This window comes from Gambusia affinis, linkage group LG10 (genome assembly GCF_019740435.1).
Source record: "Gambusia affinis linkage group LG10, SWU_Gaff_1.0, whole genome shotgun sequence".
NCBI classification, from domain to species: Eukaryota; Metazoa; Chordata; class Actinopteri; order Cyprinodontiformes; family Poeciliidae; genus Gambusia; species Gambusia affinis.
The window spans coordinates 7,953,915-7,977,399 of NC_057877.1; the positions used below are offsets into that span (position 1 = coordinate 7,953,915).

At 38.8% G+C, this 23,485-nt stretch overlaps 1 protein-coding gene across 1 annotated transcript in view; it reads right to left on the bottom strand.

Moving 5' to 3' along the window:
• Nucleotides 1-23,485, bottom strand: part of dab1a (DAB adaptor protein 1a) — a 270,399-nt gene that overhangs the window by 170,672 nt on the left and 76,242 nt on the right. Inside the window, exon 4 of the mRNA XM_044128726.1 lies at nucleotides 18,722-18,793. The gene's annotated coding sequence lies outside the window, so the exon portion shown is untranslated. The remainder of the gene's footprint in view (nucleotides 1-18,721; nucleotides 18,794-23,485) is intronic.

Genomic DNA, 23,485 nt, shown 5'->3' on the forward strand with positions numbered 1-23,485 from the left:
GCGATATGTGAATTTGGATATAATCAAGTGTACACACAAGAACTAAAGCATTGCAGAATACCAGCCCTGGTGGGCTGACTTTGAACACCCCTGCATGCATCATTGGATCTGACTTTAGTCAAGGTAATTCAAAGGATTGTCGTATCTGGCTAATATCATTTTGGCTTGTCTTTAGCAATAAATCAAGTTTAAAGCAGCTGTTTATTAGTCAGTATTGGCATCAAGTTAATATGATGCTTTTTAAACAGCTGGGCTGGAGTTCAAACATTGTTTCCCTTAAATTAAAGAGCTGCAATAAAGAAAAGCAGAGTATGATTCTCACTATCAACCGAAGATGAGGAAAAAAACTCCACCACAATTGATTCATTAGAATTGGCTCATAATGACTGAAGTACTTTATACATGACCTGCATATGGTGTGTTGCATGTGTAACAGATTATGATTTTATTTCACAAAGGATAGTGTTTTATATGAAAATAAACCCTTGTGAAGGCAGATCTTGATGGAACTTCACCTTGAGCTTTTATAGTGCGTTTATAGTGGATAGAAAATGTTGCAAGAAAATATACTGATCTGTTTTTACATTGAATGTATTTTTTGCACATTTTAAGTTTAGGTTGGTTATTTTAGATTAAAATCATAACCAAACAGCAACCAAACTGCAGTTTATTGCCGTCCACACAGCTGCCAGCAAGCCACTGTGTAAACACAGTGCAAACACGCTGCACTGTCAAGTAATAATGAAAAAAGCTCAGCATTAACTTGACTTCGCACACTCTGACATTATGTACTGTACATCTGCCAGCTCTTAACCTGCAATTATCTGTGATCCTTTTGAGATTAAAAGCAATAAGAGTCTTTGCAGGATCTGGAATGAATATGCATTTGATTTTCTTTAAAAGTGCGGGAAAATTACTACACATTTCAAAAGACAGTCCCTGCTGCAAGGCAAGGTTTCATTTGTATCAAAGAGGAAAAAAGAAAAGATGCTCAGCTGTTCCCTCTCAAACACGCTGGAGGGAATATTGTCAACATCCCCCTGTGAATTAATTCAATTTGAAAGACAGCGTTAACATTGATGAAACTGGGTTAGCATCGACGTTAGCATTCAGCGGAGAACAAATGTCATGATTACCAAAGCACATGCTGCAATCGCTAACCCTATTTAGACATACAGCGGTAGTGCTAACCTTATCGAGAACCATTATGGCAGATAATCCTTTTTAAAGTGAAGCTTGCATCTCTTCAAAACCCCTCTTTGCAGAGTTACTTTTTGCACTTTTGCAGTGGCTTGTTGTAACAAAATCCTTTTATTTAAACTTGATTCTACGTGAGAGGTATTTTTGCATTTGAAAAAAGCTACAAAATAATTTCCTGCATCTGGGACTCAGAATAACAACTGAAATCAATCATTTAATAATTCGGTCAAATTACTTAGATCATTTCTAACTTCTTCACTTTTCCTTATTTTGATTTTCTCATTTCTGCACCAGATTCCAGATATTAGTCCCAGAATTTTTACATTGAACTTGATATGCTATCCTACCAAAATGACAGCTTGACTGATTTAAGTCTATCACCCCCTCTGCTTGTTTCAATGAGAGTCTCCAAACATATTCTTATTACTGCACATTAATATCAACTGTTTAATAAAAGCTGTGAATAAACAACAATGAAGCTCTTACAAAACTATAGCCACAATTTATACTTTTGAATCCAGGCAAGAAGTTTTTTTAAGGAAGGAAATAAAATAATATATCCTAATATAATCTAAGATGAGTCTTGGATTACCATCATTGCTTCTCTTGTAAGGCTTTTTACTCATACTTAGCAAAGTTATTTCTAAGTAAAGGTCACAGCTCAGCTTTCCCACCTTGAACTGAGAAGACACCCCTTCCCTTGGCTGCCATCAGTAATTTCATTTACCAGTACTGTGACTGGATTACATGGCTGACGTTCTTGTTCAAATTACGAAAGTTATGGTTATGCATTTGCTCAACATACGCTTACATTTAATCAAAACAAATTAATGAAAAACTGCATTTTCTATACCCGACTAGTCCTTTGTAGTCCATAAATGAATTACACTGAAAGACTGCATTAAAACTTCAGCGTGACTAATTTGCCAAGAAAATAAAATGGATAGTTGAATAGTCGGACAGCTGAACTGTGACAGTGCACATAAGACACCATCTTTCTGCGAAGTGAACAATGAGATGCAAGAAATGTAAAGGTGTGAATTAGATAAGTACCAAGAAATTGGTCAAATCGGTCAGATCAAGGCCTTTAGTCAGGGCTTAATCAAAGAGCAGCATGTGTTACAGAAAGTGCTCACTTGCAAAATGTAGACAACACAATGTCAAAAGCAGCTTTTAAATTAAGAACATTGTTACTCAGTTATGGGGAGTGCAGTGTGTTTATAGTGTAGTACATGACCTTACAGTTTCATATATACAATTCTTAATGTATATAATATTTCCTCAACTCCAAAATTTACATTTAATTTTACATTGGCCATTTCTCTCATAATGTGATGATTAGAGACAAGTGACTGGTGTCTGACTCAAGCCGCTCTCCTCAATGTCCTTCTTGTGCATAAAAACAAACAATTCGTCATGTTTGAACTGCAAAACCTCAACAAGATTCATGCCAGTTAGAGAAAAACAAAAAGCTATTTAGAAAAAGAGTTGACAAGCACATCTTTCACCGTTTCTCTCCTCTCGCTCTGTTGGTGTTTTCCTTTCCTTTGACAGACTGTTCTTGGCAAATCTCGCTCATTCTGCTTGACAGGGAAGAGAGTGGCAGCATTTTGCATTTCTGTGGAGAGGCGAGCTTACTTATAGAGAGAGTTGGTTTATCTGTGGCATGTGTTTCTGTATGCATCCATTCAAATGCGAACCTATTAGCAAACACTTCATTCAAGCACTGAATCGGCCCCTTGGGTCAAGTCAATAAGCTCCTGCAGCTTTAACGTGGGCTACGCAAAGAAAGAGGCAGATGCACTAGGAGTTCCCATCAGTCAACTTGTGATCATTTGCTTTGCGTGTGGGTGTCTGCGTAAATGTTGGTGTGCAACCTAGCCTAATGCCCTGTGAATTCATGACTGGAATAAGTTTTGTGCGTCATCAAGATGAACAGAAGGTTTTCCCATCGATGTTTAGGACTGCGGGGAGCGGCTGGAGAACACACAGACAGTGAGATGCAGACACAAGGAGCTGAGTCACAGCACACCCACTGGCTGTCTGCTCCACTCGCTGATTATCGAGTCTGATCACAGGTTCGATAAATGCATCTTCAAATGTCACTTGGTGGCTTGGAGATTTCTTTATAATGTGCTGATTTTTATTTTTTTTTACTTCAAAGACCAAAAGCCAAGCAATTTAAACGCCTTAAAACCTGGTATTACATTTCATATAGTATATAGCATAAAGTCTGATTTTACTCTGCTCTGAAACAGAGGCTATTATTTGTGCTTTTTATTAGCTTCCTTTAAATCTTGTGACAATACTGCCAGTTTTCATTGCCGAATAACTTTAAAATTGTTCCATTATTACTTCTGTAAACCGTGCTCTGCTGTGTGACAGCGTCCACAGCGCTCTTCTTCTGTAAACGTGGGTCACTTTAGGGTCACAAAGCGTTCACATAGAAGTCTGATTGCTGCTCCCCTGATTCAGTAGTAAGAATGACCATTCGAGAAAGAAGAAACAAAATTGAATTTCAGGAGAAAAAGAATTAAGACATGCTGTGTGAACTTAACCTAGTAATTTTCTGGATTTACTGTTTTCTCTCATTTCTGCACATTATTTGTTCCTTCTTTCTGCTCTGTCCCAGTGTCTCATGTTCACCAAGTACAGTGTCTCATCAAGTACAGCCGCCCAGTTTCATTCTTTGCCCACTTCACTATCCAAACATTTGCTTCTGCTACAAACAAACAAACAAGAGGGGACATCCCCCCTCCAAAATGACTAATTACAGCATGTTCCAGAAATCAATGGATAAAGAACCAAGAGGTTACTCAAAACTGCAGGAAAAGAAATCGAGGTTCACCTTCAGTTTGGTGTTTCTAACCCAAACAAGATGTCTAAGTTTTTCATGCATGGCAACAGATTGTAAAAGAAAGTGGAAAGGATGACGATTCTCCCTCTTTTTCTTTTACCTTGTTCCTTGTTATTTTAACTTGATACAGTACAAAATACTTCCAGTGTTTAACAGATAGGAATTTAACTCCAGTTAAATGGTTATGTTTAGTTGTTACTCACTAGCTTCTTGCCTCAGGATCAAGAGCTGAGGTACAAGGAGGTTTATACACATTTATAAACAAAGTAAACATGAAGCCTTCTCATCCAGTCCTTCAAGAAGTTAAAGTTGGCAAGCCGACAAAAGAAACAATGGAGTCATTTGTAACACAGACGGTGGGTGTCAAAGTATGAATAATTAAAAGTCACATACCATGTTTGTCTGAGTCTTAACTTGGTTAACTGACTTACAAACAGAAACACAAACACTTGGGCTCATACCAAGATGAAGATGGCAGCATTAAAATTATGAAAATGCACATCTAAACTCATATCCTGTTGTCTCTCCAAAAACAAGAATAAAGTACATCACGAAACTTAAGTTGGTTACTTGCACTGAGTCAATATTTTCTTGGAAGAAGAGCTGACTTGACCTCCGACCTCAAGACTACTGAGGTAAGCAGCTTTTCCCCACAGAAATGGAATCGAGACTTTCAGGCTTTTTGCTTGGTAGTAGAGTTTAGAGGCCAAATAGAACTAAATAAAAACAGTTCAGGTATAAATTGAACAATATCTGTCTTAGTCAATATTTAGAAAATGTGTCCACAGTCATTAAATTATAGAAGCAAGAGGAACGTGGTGTTGTATATTTGACTGATTCAAAGACAAAAAGGAGTCGGGTGGATAATTCAACTGAACTTTAGTGAATAATAAAAAAGGATGAACGAATCATACATTACAATACACGACAGAGTGTAGGTGCTCGGCTAACATAGCTCTTTTTCTTGGTAAAACCTCCTCAATTCTACCTCTTCGTCTGACCTCCAGTTCTTCTTGAACTTGTGCCAAACATCATGGGATATTGAGTCCATTCTGTTAAACGACCACAAATAGTCAGTTTTGAACCAGATACTAACTATAAAATGCTAACTAGATTTATGAACTAACTGCAACTAAAATAGTTACCCGATATTAAATTATAATATCCCAGATAATAAGTCCTAAACAAATCCTGGTTAAACCCAAAACAAATTCTCAACACGTGGGGACAAAATGTCAAAAATGGCTTTGAATACATTTACTATGAAACACAAAGAGATTCAAGTTTGTTTGAAAGAGTCCATGGACAACAAGCTATTTGTTCAGTTTTCTTCTTGGAAATCCTGACATCCTCTCTGATGGTTTTGTTTTTGCTTGATCAGAAACAAGAACAATAGTAAAAAAGTATATTTTGATATGTGCAGTATAATGCTAAGAAAACTGTTGTAGTAGTGTGTAGGACTAAAGCAGACAAACAACTTTGTTTCCCTGATTTTTTTTCTGACAGGGCAAAAGTTAAATGTTTGTTCCAAAACTAAATATCTGGGTCACTATATCACAGACCAGCTCTGTGACGATGATTATATTTATTGGAAGTGTCACAAACATTCTGGGGAAGGAAATTTCATATGTGCACTGATGAGGTAAAAATAAGACTTAAAGCTTATTGTACATCTTTGTGTACAACTCCTTTGTGGTGTAAATTTAAAAAAGCTGGCATGCAGAAGGTTAAGGTTGCTCATAATGACTCTTTGAGAATTCTGCTTAAGAAACCCAGGTTCAGCAGTGCAAGAGAGATGTTTTGTAACGCACATGTCAGAACATTCCAGGCACTTGTGAGAAATCTGATATACAAGTTTATGTGTCGTTTGGGCAGCTCATTGAACAGTCTTATTGTTATGTTTTCACTTCCCTCTCTCAGTGCGCTACGAAAACAGTCGGCTCTGTGGAAACATTGGTATGCAAGTATTTTATAAGATTTGATTTGATTTTTTCTTGTTTTTTATATGTCGTGTTGTTGTGCATCATCTCTTTGTGGACCACGAGTCTGTTGAATAAAGCAATCAAAAGAAAAAGGCTAAAAGAAATCTTCGAATCAAAATCTTAACAAAATACATGACAACCATACACTGAAGTGTGTGGTTGTCATGACCCAAAAGCTACAGAGGTATGAATAGATTTTCAAGACTCTGAAGTAGCAGCTATTGTGCAACTTAATTGCGGTGAATGTTAAAATCAAAGCATAGCACCTCTCAAATATATGCAAACGATAATTTAATCTTGCAAAGCATTGAATGGATTTTAAAACTAAATTTAGCATTAACATAACATGTAAGATGCTTTAGGCATAAAAAAAAAACGCCCACATTTTCACAATAAGAACAGGCAGAATTTTTTTCTTACCAGACTTAAACCTAATTGTCTGACTTTGCTCTTAGGTTTATGCAAGTTTCTTAAAAAAAAAAACAACAACAAAAAAGGAGAACGCAAATTCAAACTTATTCATGAAGAAATAACTAAACTACTGACAAAAACATGTCCAAAAAAAAAAAAAAGCCCACAGACTGCAATTATTAAGACACAGGCTGGATTCTAACAGCCTTGAGCAGATCTGTTTTAGTATCATGATGGCACCAGGAGAAAGGTACATTTTGATTAGGTATATACTCAAGCGTACACAGAAGGAGGGTGGAAGCCCCTCTGAGTGACAGGTTCCATTGTGGGTGGGCTGCGGTGAATTTGCATGTACTGTCACGGTGATTTCACACAACTTAACCTGTATTCCTCCCTCTGTGATGGTGCTGAGCTGGAAGAGAGAAAAGAGGGGGAAGAGCGGGGGTCTGATGAGCTGGAACAGTTGTAAATGTCTCCTGTTTGAGAAGCAACAATCTCTGGGGAATCCTCTTTCTTCCATTGCTTCACTGCAGGGGTGTGTGTGTGTGTGTGTGTGCGTGTGTGTGCGTGTGCGTGTGTGTGCGTGTGCGTGTGTGTGCGCGTGTGCGTGTGTGTGCGTGTGTGTGTGTGCCTCACCACCAAGAAACTAAATGCTCGGAGGAGTACTTTCATCTTTTCTGTTTTGAGAGGAAAGGTGGCACTTATCATTTTAAATGGGGTGACAACTTTTCGCAATTACTTGAGGTGTGTGATCTGAAATAAATGGCATGCTTAAAAGCAGTAGAAACACTGATGGGCTTGTGTTGTCAGATAGGCATGAAAACTGGTGACATGTGGGAGGAATGAATGGAAGGGAAAGGTAAGAAACGAAAAGAGCCTAGAACATAAAAGTTTTGTTGTGATGTGTTGCTGTTAATGGGATTAAAATGTAAAATACAAATAGAAGCACAGATTGTGAGAGAGAGTTCAATCTTTTTTTCACCAATTCTAGCTTGTTATTCAGAATACAGTCTCATCAGGTGAAGAGTTAGATGTGTCAAAAGTCACGTGATTTAAGGAGACATGTTCAAAAATAGTAGCACAGCCTGGTTTGACTCAATTTATTTCACAATTCATCTGCTACAGAGATCCTACACAACTCCACATGTTCTTTAAAATAAACTGATTTTGTGATTTTAGACTGGTAAATGCAGATTATTAAAATTGCTTTATGTTGCTACATTTCAACAATACACATTAAAACTTGCAGAACAAGCAGGAGTGCCGTAAACCTACCAAACAAACTTTCACTCCTTTGCCCTTAACTATCAGCTGACTCAAACACTCAGCATGATCTGCCCTGCTTTTATCCTTCCTATAACAACATGCATAAACAAATTAAAAGTGAACTCCAGCTCTTCTCAGGGTGCTGTCCACCATATGCCCTTAGAAAAAGTTTTACATTCAAGATGCATCCCAGGACCTCTATTAGTATTCATGAATATGGAAATCCAACTGTCTCAGTTGCCATAACAATGCCGGCTCCCACTGGGTCGTGTCAGTGTTGTCAGGGGAGAAATAGAGCCAACGCCCTTCCGGTGGGTCGGACAGTCTTGTGTGTGTCTGGGTGTAAAACTCAAACAGATGCTCCTGTATATTTATGACTCGTCTGACTTCTGTCTCAGAAGTGCTGGGAATAGGAGCCCTGTCATAACACCATTCCTACTCAACCGTACAGGTTTTTGGTTACTTTCTAAGACTCGCGGAGATACTTTCATTTGCCTGTGAATAATAAGGAACCCAAACAGAGGGGCGGCTCTGGAAACGGGCCATGTTCAGAACACGTATTTCTAAACAACAGTGCCCTGAAAAAGTATAGTCAGTCACGATCTATGACTTTTGCTGCATCCTGTCATGTTATTACCACAAACCTCTGTGTATTTTAATGTGATTTTATGTGAGAGGCTAAAACTAAGTAACACATCATGAAAAATAAATCTGAAAACTGCTGTGTGCATTTGTATTAAACTCTGAAAAAGAGTTAATGTTAAACATTGAACACCCCACAAGCACTGTTCAGGCCATCTGAACATGAAAGCTACTAGAAAGCTAAAACTTGGGACATCATGAGACAAACGGGTATATTTAAATGCTGAAATGAAAACAAATAGTCAGAAGAGCAAAATATAAAAACCTTACAATCCAAAGCCAAGAGTTGTGATACTTCAGGATATTGAAAAACTCAACTGAAGCTCAACTGAAGCCCTACAAAAATTAATCTCTCTCATAGTTCTGAGGAGTAATTAATGAAATGAAAGAAGATAAAGAAGAATTATAGTATAAAAGAACTGTGGTACAATATTCACAAGCAGGCTTTGGGAAGGGAATAGGACTGCAAACCTGTGACAGGCAAACACTCACAGATATCCACACAGTCAATCCATATGCAAAGTTTCCCTGTTAAAAGCAGCTGTGTCAGCAGCTCTGATAGCCTGCTGCAAAATGAAGGGTAATCTCAGAGTGCTTAGAGCATAAAAAAGTCACACACACACACACACACACACACTCTTTTGAAAGTGTCTAGAGAGAAAGAGAGCAGCTGCCCTAATATCTCAGCAAAGTAAAAAGGGATTCACAGTGGACTCAAACTTCGACAGACATTCTTGCACAGTCAATGCACCAAAGAACCTCTTCACGACCGCACTATTGCTGAAAGCGAGAGGCAGTCATCTACAATACAGAGCAGAAATGAAGCAGTCATCTCAACTAGGCATGGCAAAGGTCTGATATCAGTTAATAATTATGCATGCGAGTTAAAACTCAGTTATTAGTTAGCTCATAAATTAAAGACTACAATTTTCTTTGTCTGTGGAGACAGAAACAAAAAGAACATCTAAAGATTTCAACTATTTATACAAGAATGATTTACAGCACTTAGATTCTGAAAAACATTAAAAAGAAAAAACAACAACAACAACCCAGGATAAAGGAAGCGTCAACAGTTTGTGCCTTCGAAGAAACAAACTGTCGCTGCACAATACTACTTATCAAGCTGGACATTTCAAGAAATTTTTATTTATTTTTGGAGTATAATTTCTGTAATAAAACAAAGTGCTCGTGCATGAGACATTTGTCATGGTTTTAGCATCAATTCTATTAGTTTCACCATTTTATCCATGTTTACCCTGTAATTTCTGCTTCTTCAGTTGAAAGATGCTCAGATAGTGGCACTCAGGGTCTCTGAGGCAGATAATGTCGGTATATGACGTAGCTTTGGAAAGGTACACCTTAACTAGGTTATTGCTCCAGTGGTGGCTTATGGAGACGGATGGCGATGGCATCCGTAACTTTATTTGCAGCTGTGGAGGTGGGTTTTCATAGATGACTCCCTGCACCGCAGAGTGACTGTAGGGAAACATCAATCCAAATACATACCAATGACCACAACACAAACTGTTATCACACAGTAAAAATGTCATAAAATACATGATTAAACTTTATTTAGGCTCCCAGATGGGGGAGATTATAGTCCCAATATGCCAGCACCTCGGTCTATCATTGCATCATGTTGGACACTAGCTGTGACAAAGACAGAAGGGATCAATGGGAAATCTATGACAATAAACTTAAAGTTCCTTGCAAATGTATTCATAACCCCATAATCCCATACAACCACCATCTTGAATATATTTTACGTGACCCACATAAACTAGTGTGAAACGAAAAGTTAACATCCATCACATCCATTTTCTAAGCCTCCCTGCAGGATAGCGAGAGAGATGAGACCTATCTAGTGTTCAACAGATGAGAGGTGGGACAGAGTACATCTGTCTGGGTTAATCAGAGTGCCTCCATATGATAGATTTCAACTCTATCATATGGAGACACAGGACACGCAACCATGCACAGATGCTGTCATACCCAGGGGCAATTAACCAACCCAACCCAAAGGTTTTGATTGCAGGAGGAAGCCAGACTATCTGTGGAGTACATGCAAGGCCCCTGCTGGGATAAACCTAAGATCTGCGAGGTGACACTACTAACAATTGGACCCGTCATGCAGACAGAAGAGTTTAAATCAAACTATTTTACAAATAAAACCTTTAAAGTGTAGGTTGCATTTGATTCAGCCAATGACTTGTGGAGCCCCCTTTTGCTGCAGTTACATCTGCAATGGTTGTGAGGTATGTCTCCACCAGCTTTGTACATCAGACACTGAAATTGTTCCAAAATCTTTGCAAATTAGCTAAAGCTCAGTGAGATTAGATGGGGAGTATCTGTGAAGATTTATTGTAAAGTTTTGCCACAGGTTGTACCATGGACTTGGCATAGGCTCACAAATTTCTATGCATTCATCTGAAAATGTATTTGATAAAAGCAGCTTCATATATTTCTCTCACTTCAGCGCACATCTTCAATGAGCTTCTGGATAAAGGGAGAGCTACACTAGCGAGACCAAAAACTACTTTTTTAAAAAAAATTCCATTTAAAATGAATCAATCAAAGAATAAATAAATTATAGAGCTCTTGCTGTTTGAAGTTTATTATTTCGCAAAGGCTTATTTGCCTTCTTTTGTATTGCTTAGTTGTATAGAAATGTTATGCTTATTAGTGACTGGCCTGCTTAGCTGGAGTGCATTGATTGAAGTATAAAGAGAAAAGAGTAATGCTTTCCACTGAGGAGCTCTGATTTAATACAGTGCATGGTTATTGACTATGGAGGAACTGCACACACTCATACACACACATACATTTATATACCTATAAAACAGGTACTCCACTACTTATAGAATCACCTGAAACTGTCATACATCATTACTAACTAACAGACCGATCAATACTCAATTAACATGCTCCAAATGTGGCCCATGGAGCAGATACATCACACTCACAACAACACATCCACCTTTGACAGCCCATTCCATCTGAACTAGGAGGACTGGCCCACTGTAACTCAACAACTGAAACACTGTGTGGAGGTCCTGCATTCCTCAGTGGAGAGCCCAAGCAAAATAACACATCTCCGCTTTGTGAGAGCTTGACGGGTGTTACGGGCTAATTATTCCCCCAGCTCTTTCCTGTAGTGTCACGGCTATAGCTTCCCCCTCTCAAACAGCTGCTCTGCTAATTACCTCTGGTGTTGCGTACCCTGGTCTCTCCCGCTCGCTCTGTCTGTCTCAATTATGGGCTCTCTTTCTCCTGCTCACCCCCTCCGTACTGCCACAGCTAAGTCAGGGACGCTCCCAGCTGATACAAAAGACAATCTATTTTTTTCTATCCCGAAGAGAAGTTGTATTCTCCCATCAAAATCCGGCAGGAAAAGCAAAGGATAGGTCCAGCTGGACAGTGCGAAATGGAGACATAAATCAAATGCATTGGACAGATATACACAGTAGCGGAACAATTCTAAAAAAATAAATAATAATAATCTAATTTATTTTAAGAACATCTTCAAATGTTCAGTGTGTTGCAAAAAGTATTTAAAACTCCTTGAACTTTTCTGTCACATAACTACCAGAAACTTCAATTTATTTAATTTGCGTTTTATGTGTTAATTTGCAGATGCTCTGCGGACAATCTGAACCAAAAGATAATATGCAAAGAAGAATTGGGGTTGGCCATCTGTTGTTGTGGAAATTTGTTGGAGACTCGCTGTTGTAATTGCAAAGAACAGTGGTTCTCCAAATTAACAGGGGTTCCAATTACATTTGCATACAGCACTTAAAGGATTTTTATTTGTTTATAAAATCAAACCATGCCTTGTTTTCCTTAAACTACACTTTGCATTACTTTGTTTTGGAATAATTTTATACTGAAATTTTAGACACTGCGTTTAGATTTCATCGGGGGGTTTGCATTATGTGTTTGCTATCAAACAATGTACAGAATTGTATTGCACATCGGATGTGCTCACTAAAACACATCAACTTTCTACATATACACAAGACAGTGAGCAGAAATGTGTGCATTTTAATCGACTCCTCTTTCAGCTCTGAAGCATTTTGATGGAGTCAGCACATTTAGAGGTGGAAGAAGAACAGAGGTTAGAAAAGGATGCATTTCTCGTTTTTTTTTCTCAGAGATGGGTGGAGGCTGGGAGATTATTACACGGGACGAGGCCTGTAATGCTGCAACGCAAAAATGATAATGAAATGTACAGGGAAGAGGATTACACTATCCATACCCTCCCATTGGTCTAATCCAGGCTCCATATTTACATAACACACCTGAGCACTGGAGGAATCCCACCAGAGCAGCCCTGATCTGGATACAATGAGCACTATGTGCAGACTGTTTACACTAACAAAAGAAGGGGAATTGAGAATTACTGGTAGGGGATTTGCAGCAGCTCCTTTATAGCTAAAATAATGCTGAATCAGAGCACGTAGTTTGTGCTGCGATGTAGCAGACCTTCCGAGTTAGGAGCGCTAAAATAGTTTTAAGGCCTGCATAATAACCATGAATTCTTTCTGAAGCACCTACTGGCTATAAGAAGATTATGTTGTTTGCAATAAGAGAGGTATCTACAACACAGGACAAAGTCATAAGGGATCTTTGCAACACATTCCTCATCTACATTATTGGAACTGTTACCACAAAGAAGAGAAAAGGGTGTTTTAAATCTGCAATAAAAAGGGACCTAAACAGCCATGGGGAGCATCACAAGATTAGTAATGCACAATATCATACTCTTTCTATGTATTGATAATGCTCTAATGTGAACAAAAATACTTACCCATCCCAACCAAAACCTGTTTGGTGAAGTGGGAGCTACATAATGTTTGCTGTACAATGAAATGCACCATTTATACAAGCAGTAAGAAAGTTGTGCGTCTCTGATTAAAAGACTGATAAAAATAGATTGAATAAAGGCATCCCAGTGTCTGTGAGATACCAGAAACTTACATTCCCCGACTCACGGGTACGTAGAGACCTTAAGATGGGTCTTTGGGTTTGTGGTGGTTGTATACCCAGAGACCAACCTCAAGCTCTCAACGCTGCAGGACAGACAGAGTAAAACTCCATCACAGCTGACAGTGATCCAGCAACAGCATCCACACAATTCACCTCTCCCCATTACCTTCATTCCATCCCCCATCTATCCATTTATCTATCTATCCATCCATCCATCTTTACCTCATCTCCGGCCTGTCAAAGCAGCAGAGCCGTATGTCAGCCCAGTACGTGTGCGCACGCCTGCTCCTGAGTGTGTATTAGTCTATGTGCATGTGTGCCAGGGGAGTGGTTGTATGTCACGGACATCTTCTGCCCACAGAATCATGTTATTGATTGGATGCATGTTGCACCGCTCTGTAGGCATGTGAGACTGATCGTATGCTGCACAGCATCTGTTCTAGGGCTGAAAAGGTGATAAGAAGTAAAAGAAAGGGGAGGAGGGAAAAGGTGTACGTGCGACTGGAAGCCCTTTCAGACCTTTTCTGAGAGGGTAGAGAAGGTTAGTGCACCTAAACCTCTTAATCCTAAGAAATCTTCACTTTTCCTTTCTCTTTACTATACTATGCAAAAGTAGTCATTCATTGAACTTCACTACATTTTATCCTCTGCAACCACAAACTTTCAATTTACTTTCATTTTAAGCTACTTTCCAACAGACTAGTACATATCAGGCAAGTAAAAAAAAAAAAAAAATGTTTTAAAAAGCAAAAAATCTGAAAAGTGGTATGAATATTTCTGCAAGGCACCATTCATATAGTTATTAACCAAGTGATTATTTGTTAATATACCCTTAGTGGACAGTGGACAAAAACCGTTTTTAAGATCAATCATTGCTTATAATGTTTTTTAAACAAAAACTACAGGTGACTAATTACATCAGATGCTATTGTCAGTGTTTTGATCCATGAACCTAAAACCATTGCTTAAGCTCAGTTTCCTTCCTCTTAGTTGAAAAAATATACAAGTATTTTTCTTGGAGATATTCCAAAGTCTAACAAAAAGGAATAGTTAGATGTTAAGTGGTAATGAAAAGTGTTAGAGTGAGAGTAAAAATGGAAGAGGCATGGTGCACTCAGATGAAGGCTGATAGGCTTGAAGGTGAACCAATCAATTATTCTCCACAGTCAATAATTCAGAGTAGACCAGGGGCCTTCTGTGTATGTGGACCAATGCAGTAATGCACCCTCACACAGAGACACACACACACACACACGCACACGCACACACACACACACCAAGCAGCCGGCCCAGTGCCCTGATTTAATTTAAGATGACCAGTCAATGTGGATTCAAGGCTTCAGAGGCCCAAGACTTTAAATTATTGCTCAGCTTAAAGACTGGGGACAAGCTGTATTTTTTCCCTTCATGGCAAAAGCCTCTGTTCTTTCTGTTTTACCTTACTTCTTTCATCTTGCTCTTTTTTTCCTCTCTCCTAAATCTCAGGCTAGCAGAGAAGGAATATGGGCCCCTGTTGTCTCACACATTCACGTCTTAACAACATGTTTTCTGAAGAGCTGGGATATTTTTGTTTACCAGGTTTGCTCTGCCCTGGTTTGCCTTTTCCGCTCCCTCCGCATACGTCGTATACACACACACACACACACCACATACAGAACGATACATGCACACTCACATGGACACAAGCACACTATCCATTTCTCTGTAATTGAAAAGATGCCCTGGCTGTTTGCCACACTGCTAAAGTGGATCAGATGGCAGAATATCCCTGAGGTAGTACATCTCCAACAGGGAGAATTAAAGAGAAAAACCTCTCCCTCTCTCACTCTGCCCCTCTGTCTTTGCCTCTTACAGTGCTTGTATTTCACTGTCTCCCCCTCATACACACACATACTGACAGAGAGTCAAACGCAGTGAATAAGGCTGACTGTGCCATTCCTAATGTCCCAGCTCCCTCCTTTCTTTGTTCCAGTCCTCTATTACAATATGAATGGGCCTGTTAAAGTAGAATTGGACCATTTGTCTTGTGTGAATTTCTTCCTTCGCGACACAAGGACTAGAAAATGATTCCTCAGCTCTTCGATACGGTCTGAGGTCTCAGAGATGAAAGCAGACAGCAGAAAAGACGCACAGGAAACCTATAGCGCCTCCGTTTTCTGCATACACTTGGCAAACAGCAAATATTCAGCGATGAGTCAACAGAAGCAATCAAACTCTATCATCAACAATTTCTCACTCCTTGTATATCTAGTTGGTGAGTACTTTTTTCTTGTTTGGTAAAAAAAAAAAAAACACTGCCCCTGGACACTGACCCAAGAAACATGACAAAGACAAGAGATTGGTAGGTAGCGTGAACCACAATGTGCAAAACCTCATCTGAGAGAAAAGCATCTTATCATGTGAAGAGATAAATCCTAGGATTAATAGGGTGAGTTTGAAGGTAAATGTGACAAATGCTCATGATTCCTGTAATAGAAGAGGACGAGGAATGAAGGCAGATTATTGCTCCAATATCTGCTTCCACACCAAACGATGGACCTGATCACCATAACCATCACTGAGAAGCCATTTACATCAGTCAAGAAAACAGTGTTTATGACTTCACCTAACGCAGTATTTACTAGTTTATGAAAAAAAAAAATGCTTAGCCTAGTGTTCTGGTAGGGGATTGCTTGTATTGTATATATATATATATATATATATATATATAGTAATTAATGTCAAAACAATGAAATGGCCACAATATATCTTGATGACCATCTGTAGTGTGCAATGGGTCGCTTGATGCAACAAGCATTTTCAATAAAGTTTGACTCATTTCACTCAAGATGGTCTGTAAGTCACATTTTTCTCTACTAAAATGTGACTCTCCCGAAACCTTCATGAATCAGAAACATGAAGTCAAAGAAACAATGAAGTACTGCAAAATAAAACAGTGCCATCGCTGTTTGAATGTCATTCAGTGTCAGATCCTCTTTGCTTCTCCTTTTAGCGTTTTCTCTTCATATAAAAATGTAAACTGTTTGTAGTCCCTTTGGAGATTTAATTGCATTCAAATCAATTTGACAATCCATTTGTGTCGAGCTTCATTCAACTTGCGAACCTCAAATATTTAAAATGCATTTTTGAAGATGTGAGTGTGTGATTCACAATCTTTGGCAGTCCTTGTTCAGGGAGGTGTCAGAACTGATATGTTCTTTTTCATCCATTTCATTCGTATGCTTTTATCTGTTTGCTTAGTGTGTGTAGGTGTGTGTGTGTTAAAAGAGAAGGAAGATCTCCTGCAGTACAGCGATCCAAAGATCCATTATCCTCAGCCTACCTTCTGACCAGCTGGGGTGTGTTCCTGTGTGTGTGGGTGTGCGTGTGTGTGTGTGTGCTCGTAATTGTGTGTATGAATGCCTGTGTGTCTGTTGGACACTGGGCAAAGGAAAATCAATGGTATTAATTTGCAGAGGCAGTGGTGTGAGCTGAGGCAATCTGCTGCACACAGGGAGCCACGCTTTTCTCTGATTTACCGCACACACACACACAGACATATATATACAGCCTCAGCTGCCTGCTCCAGCCCCGCCTCCCCCGAAATCACACCTTGCCTTGGTTTGCATTCAGTGACAATATCAGTTCAAAGTTTAAGAAGCACAGTGAAGTGTCACGCATGACCTGCTCGCTCTCTTTATCGTGCAGCTGGTAATTAAAAGGCAAGCAGCTCCACTGTGGCAGCTGGGAGGACAGGCCTGGAGGAAAGGGCAGGTTAGACGGCTGCACTCCTGCCACACGGAGCTGTGTTTTCATCCACACGCACATGCACACACTCCAACTCATAAAGTACCGTCTGGGCTATTCACACTGTCCCTTCAACAGGTTAGAGAGATCCCATATAATGAGATGGAGGATGAGAGAAGAGAAGCCGGCAGGGAGCTTTTAACTAAAACCAAAAGCTGACTGTAGGTAGGCAGTAGGACATTATCATTAATAATCATTCCTCTTTTAGAGAAAACTCTGCAACTTCATTCTGAAACAAATGAGAACCATCTGCATATCAACATGTGGATGTTTATGTTTAGAGGTGCAGATCTGTGAATGTGATGAAGTGCTTCAAGTAGCTGGTTTGACAAGAAGGCACTATTAAGTTCAGGCCATTTGCCATTTATTTGACCACAGTATGCTATAATTAAAATTGGTTATGAAGGTAACTAATTTGGTCAGTTTTTCTGCATTACAGATAACTGAGGGCAAGGAATAAGTAGCCAGCATAAAAATATATTGAGGTTCGCTGAATTTATGGTTTGATTTCCCATCAAACCACTTCTGAGTTTTCAACAAATGATACTCCTCCACCTCTAACCTTGGTGTGCACCCCTACAATTTCCATCTTGATTAGAAGAAGGACTATATTGGTTGCTTTTTAATATTTCCTGCAGCATTGAGCACCTGAAGTGGGAACTACAGGAGTGGCACCTATAATTTTTTTAAATAGTTAAGCTCTTAAAGCTACACTTGCCATACCATAAAGATGCAGGCAGTCTGACTACTCAAACAACCAAAACCAGCTTGCTATACATCTAGCATTACTTAGAATCAAGCAGAATACCAAAAAAACATTCTACACAATGACTATAGAGAAATCACAGACAAAATATGTTATTAATACATGATTGTACTGAAGTCTGTGATGCACAAGGTAAAATAAGTTGGGCAAAATCTGAAATTGAGTTCTACAAGAAGCTTCAGTTGAATAATGATGATGCAGTTCATTGAGCTTGAAGAATTTTGACAGCATTAAACTTTATAATTCAGTCACATTTTTAAGCATTTTGAAATAAAGCCCAAGTTTATCTCATTCTGGGCTTAAAGGAAGAGTCACTGTGAGTCAGCTTCTGTCTCCTGTGATGTCAGATGATAAAAATGGCTGCTCTGCAAAGGCCACATGGCTGTGCACAAAGCACAAAAAAAAACAAAAAAAAACAAGCCCGCTAGCGATCCATGAGCTATTTTATGAAGGTGGAGTAAATTCTCAGCAGAGTTTATCAACCAGTTTCCCATCACTGGTGCAAGGTCAGCCGTTCCCAGTGACAGTCCAGGCCAAGAGGGGGTGTGTATCTGTGTAAGTGTGCAATAGTTTAAAGCTGTGCAGGCCTCAAAAACCTTGGAGAGCAGAACAGAGAATCAGAGCTGCAACAACAAGGCAGCCTGTTGAACACGGAAAGCTACAGTTGCTGCATGTGGTGCAAGTTTCAGACATAAATTCAAACACACAGCAAACACACAACAGCATAAATACCCACATCTGCCATCTCTAATGATGATTTATGCCTGGCCCTGAAGGCAGGCATGCACAACTGTAGCAGTCACAATCACACACAGATCCACTTACAGATGCACTCAGGTAAATACGCCAGGATAGTTCTGTCTTTCCTTCGCTGTCTCTCTCGCTTTCATGCACCTCCTAAAGAAGAAAGAAATTACAAGATGGATTTGTTGTAGCAGCAGCTCGCACTTGGTGATGTGCAGTGGAAAAAACTGCATATTAAAAATGGAATGAGGGAGAAAAAGAAAACCGAACGCAGCGAAGGACGTGAGATAGTCATCTCCCTGTTGACTACCACGGTCTGAGCTCATTTACCATGTGCTATCTCCAATAGTCGTGTAGCTGTCCAATCTCTTTCTAGATATTTCCTTGGAGAAAAACTGCTCATTTTGCTCTCCTCTAAACGCACACTGCGCTAAGTCACGGTCTTATTGAAAACACATTTCTCACCGTACAGTAGATGCTCTGTGCAATCTGTGAATGTGTTTGTTTTTGTCTGTGGTGAGTACAGATGTCCACAGAAATGCTGCTCTGCAAATGAAAATGAATGGGGAAAACTACACGGCACCAAAAAGAAAATGGTCATGCATGTGTACATTTTAAAGTAAAACATAGGATCACTGCAGGAGCTCTTATAACGAGAGTAGCTTTCAGGCATCTCAATTATTTTGGCTTGCTCACAAAATCAAAAGGGCAGGAACTCATTGCCAAAATGTCAGGAGACATTTGTCATATTCATCTTTAAAAACCTGCAAGGTCTGAAAAGCTTTGTAAATATAAGCACTGAGCAGAAAACCAATTTGTTACAATAAACAAAGCTATGGAGTGTGAAGTTTTTCTAAAAGATTTTCTAAGGATTTTCCAAAGCAGCTCATTTTTGTGGTATCAATATTTGCATTCAGCGTTTAAAAGAAACACAAATATTTCCTTATTTAACAACTCGATCAATCTCAAGAGTGGTATTTAGGAAAGTAGTAGAGAGACAACTCCACCCTTTCTTCCATGAAACATGCACCCTTTAAGATGCGCTTCCAGACTAAAACATGAATCCTTGAAAACATCATAAACTACGCAGTCATGCAATCACAGCACCACACATCAAACCAGTCTTTACTTGGCATAAATCTGGACGAACGTTTTTGGTATCACTTTTGATACCAAATGGTTTCCCCATTTGTAATTCCACTACTACTATACTATAACTATTGTACTTTGACAATGAGAGTCTAATTGTGAGACATAGAATAACCTGGCTCATGTTAGTCAATGCAACACTGCAAACACTCAAATAATAATATAACAAGCCAGTCGGGTCAGGCTGGAAGACCTCTCCAATGATTTTAAATCTCTCATATTTCATCTATTTCTCCTTCTTTTCTTCATTTTTTAAATTTTTAATGAGTAATGTTTTTTTTGGGGGGGGGGTTTAAATCCTCTTCTTTCAGTATTCTGATTTAAAGAATATCATCTGGACTAAAACTTAGTTCACCCCACCATACAGAAAATATTGTAAAACTACATTTCCAAGTAACAACTTGAAGTCGTGATTTTGTTTATGAACTGATCAGTCTCTAGCATCTCTTTGCAGTAATTTTGTGCCACTCTTCACAATGTTTGACCACAATGAGGTATTAGCCAAATAATAGATAAAAAGGAGAAAAAAATGAAGTTAGTGCAGCAAATTTTCACCAAACATTTTTTATTTTAGATCACACGTGTCAAACTCCAGCCCTGGAGGGCCACCGCCCTGCAACGTTTAGATGTTCCTCTGCCGCACCACACCTCAATAGAATAATTAGGTCATTAAGGCTGTGGAGAACTGATCTACACAAGAAGGAGATAATTAATCCATTTCATTCCAGTGTTTTGTACCTGTGGCACATCTAAAAACTGCAGGACAGCAGCTGGAGGACTGGAGTTTGACACTTCTGATTTAGATGGAACAATGTGTTTCCATCTGTAAGAGAACTACGGCTATTTGTTTCCCAGCAAGATGACGAGCCGAAGCATCGAGCTAAAGCTACACAGAAATGGTTTGAAGACAAGGTGGTGTTCTGAAGTGGCCCAATCAAAGCCCAGATCTCAATCCAATAGAAAACTTGTAGCTGGGCTTGAACAGGGCTGCTCGCAGTTGATCCCCACATAACCTGTCAGAGCTGGAACAGTTTTACAAGGAAAAATTAACATTCAAGCCTGATTTAGAGCTATCTACATAGACTCCATGTTGGGGTTGCAACCAAAGGCGTATCTAGTGAATACTGACTTGAACAGGGTGAATATCTATGGAGTCACATATGTTGTTTTATATTTTTGTCACTTTGTAGAAATTAGTTTTCACTTCATTTTGATTATGACTGATTTTTAAACTATTAAAATAGGTTAAACGTTGAAGGATATTGCTACTTTTTATAGGCATTGAACTGACTTAAATGTTGTCCTTTTGAGAATAATCTAACTGTACAAAACCCTTTGTGACTATTATTACTGATGCCTGTTCCCTCTTTGAATTGTATTAACACACAGCTGTTAAAACCCCTGCTTCTCTGCTGATGATCACAGTTACAGATCACTTCAAATGTATTATTTGTACCATCTTAAATCTTTAACAGCAGTTTTTCCACCATGAATGTATCAGATATTATTAACATTTACCGTATTAAAGCTACTGCTGTGTTTTCTTAATGATTTAAGATTATTTGAAGCCCTTCTGTAGACATTCTTAGAGTAGACTAAATGACAAAATACTTAAGGTTGAGTAGGAAATGAGGTTCATTTATGGTGGCGTGGTGCCAGTGTAAGATTTCAAAATTATATCCTACTCATTATGGGGCATAAAGATACAGATGTTAAACTCTGAATATGTTCTTTCTTTCAGAGACTACCGTGTCAGTGGGGAAATGAGGAAAAACTCACTGAAACTGCACCATCTGTAGCCTTAGACTTGGTGTCAAGAGGGTTATTAAATGTAGGCAATTAAGCCCATTTCAAACTATGTGAATGCATTTACAAATTAGGTGGTGTTGCCATTTAAATGTCACCCCTTTCACCAGCACTGTGAGCAAATGTACAATTCAGTTTGCAGCTACTCACTACATGTGCAAAAAAAGTGAGCTCCTTATTCAAATTCATAGCAGGTGTCCTCTGAAAAACAACATAGTCAACAGGCAGCTTTGGGTTTATTTTAGAGGAAAATCAACTAGGAATAAAATCGTTAAATGAACCTTTTCCTCAGAATGAGCCATTTCTAGCTTCTGACAGCATGGATTCTTTCTTCACTAAGTCTATGTTTTACCTAGCCTGTTTCTACAGAAACCCATTGTGAAATAAACAATCACTGGTTATTTCTTACTTTTTCCCAGCCAGTCATTGTGCTTAGAATGAGATATCTGGCTTGCCATCTTGTGTCACATAATCTTCGATAATCTCCTTTTAAATTTAACACCATCAAGAATTTGTGGAGGATTGTGTGCTTATACAAAGAGCTTACAGGGTTGTTTTAGGCCTTATGAATTGTGCGTTTGGTGATAACTGAGTGTATCAATGAGAAATATAACCTTGTTTTCTGCCTGACCATCTTGTGACACCAAAGCACATAAAACAAAACACAATCCCATCACCTGAACACATTTCTCAGTTAATGGAAACAACTGGTGACCTAAGCCACCGTTAAGCACTGAGAACGTACAAATCCCTAATATTCATATTGAACAATGGCGAAATTTTACACGGGCATTTTGTATCTTCAATGCATGACGTTTCTGAGTGAGTTCCCCAACTACCTGATACAACAAGCTAACAAAGCTCAAGAAAAACACATTAGTTTGAAATTGCACAAAATTTTAACATGGTCAAGGGTTCGATTGTTAAATTACACAGTGACTAGCTTATTTTTTTATTAATAACATGAATAAGTTTGCCTATTGCAATGAACTTTATCAAGGACCAAATCGATAAACTCAAATAAATTGGCAAATTGTTTTTATATAGTATTTAAGAAAAAACGAAGTTAAAACTAAGTTGGTATTAGGAAGCTTCACATCAGTTTCTGGAGTTTAATTCAAGTGTTGTAGTTTTCAAACCATTTCAAATCCCATTGTCTAAATTTTATGAGCCAATCTATTCATCTGGCAATTTTTCAACCCATTGTCAATCTATTCATCCAGCCCCTTTCCCTTTATCCATTCACCCCCCCCCAGATTTTTCATTCATTCATCATCCATCCAGCTATGCATTTTTTCATTCAGATTCCATATTAAAATCATAACTAATGTAGAAACATCTGCTTTTGCATTACTGCTTATACAAAAAACAAAACATCTGACAACTCTGGAAATCCAGGTCTTGAAAAGTTGTGCATTCTCACTGCAGTCAGAATGCACATAAATAAACCAAGCACTGACCAACATTTCCCAGCAGTTATTGATCTAAAACAACAAAACCACAGATGCAAAGCCGAAGTGCTCAGCAGTCAAGATGCAATTTTAGTTTTTAAAGAAGCTTGACTTGAATCTGGGGATACAGGAATAAAGGCTCGGTTAACAACAAGTAAGCTAACCTTTTGCAATACGGCTATTGCTCCTTTAAATAATTCATTCGATTTTTATTTTAACTTTTTCCTATTTACAGTCACATGGGAGCCACCCCAACAATCAACAAGTGAGAGACGGGAAAAAGCCCTCGCAGCTTAACAGTCCACTTCAGGGCCAACATGAACACATTCAAGACGAGCAATGATGGATATGCTGTTTGGTTTCTGTCTTTTCTGTCTTACTACAACTCCAAACATGGTGTATCCATAAAACTGCAGTTTTACCATAGAAAAGGATAGTC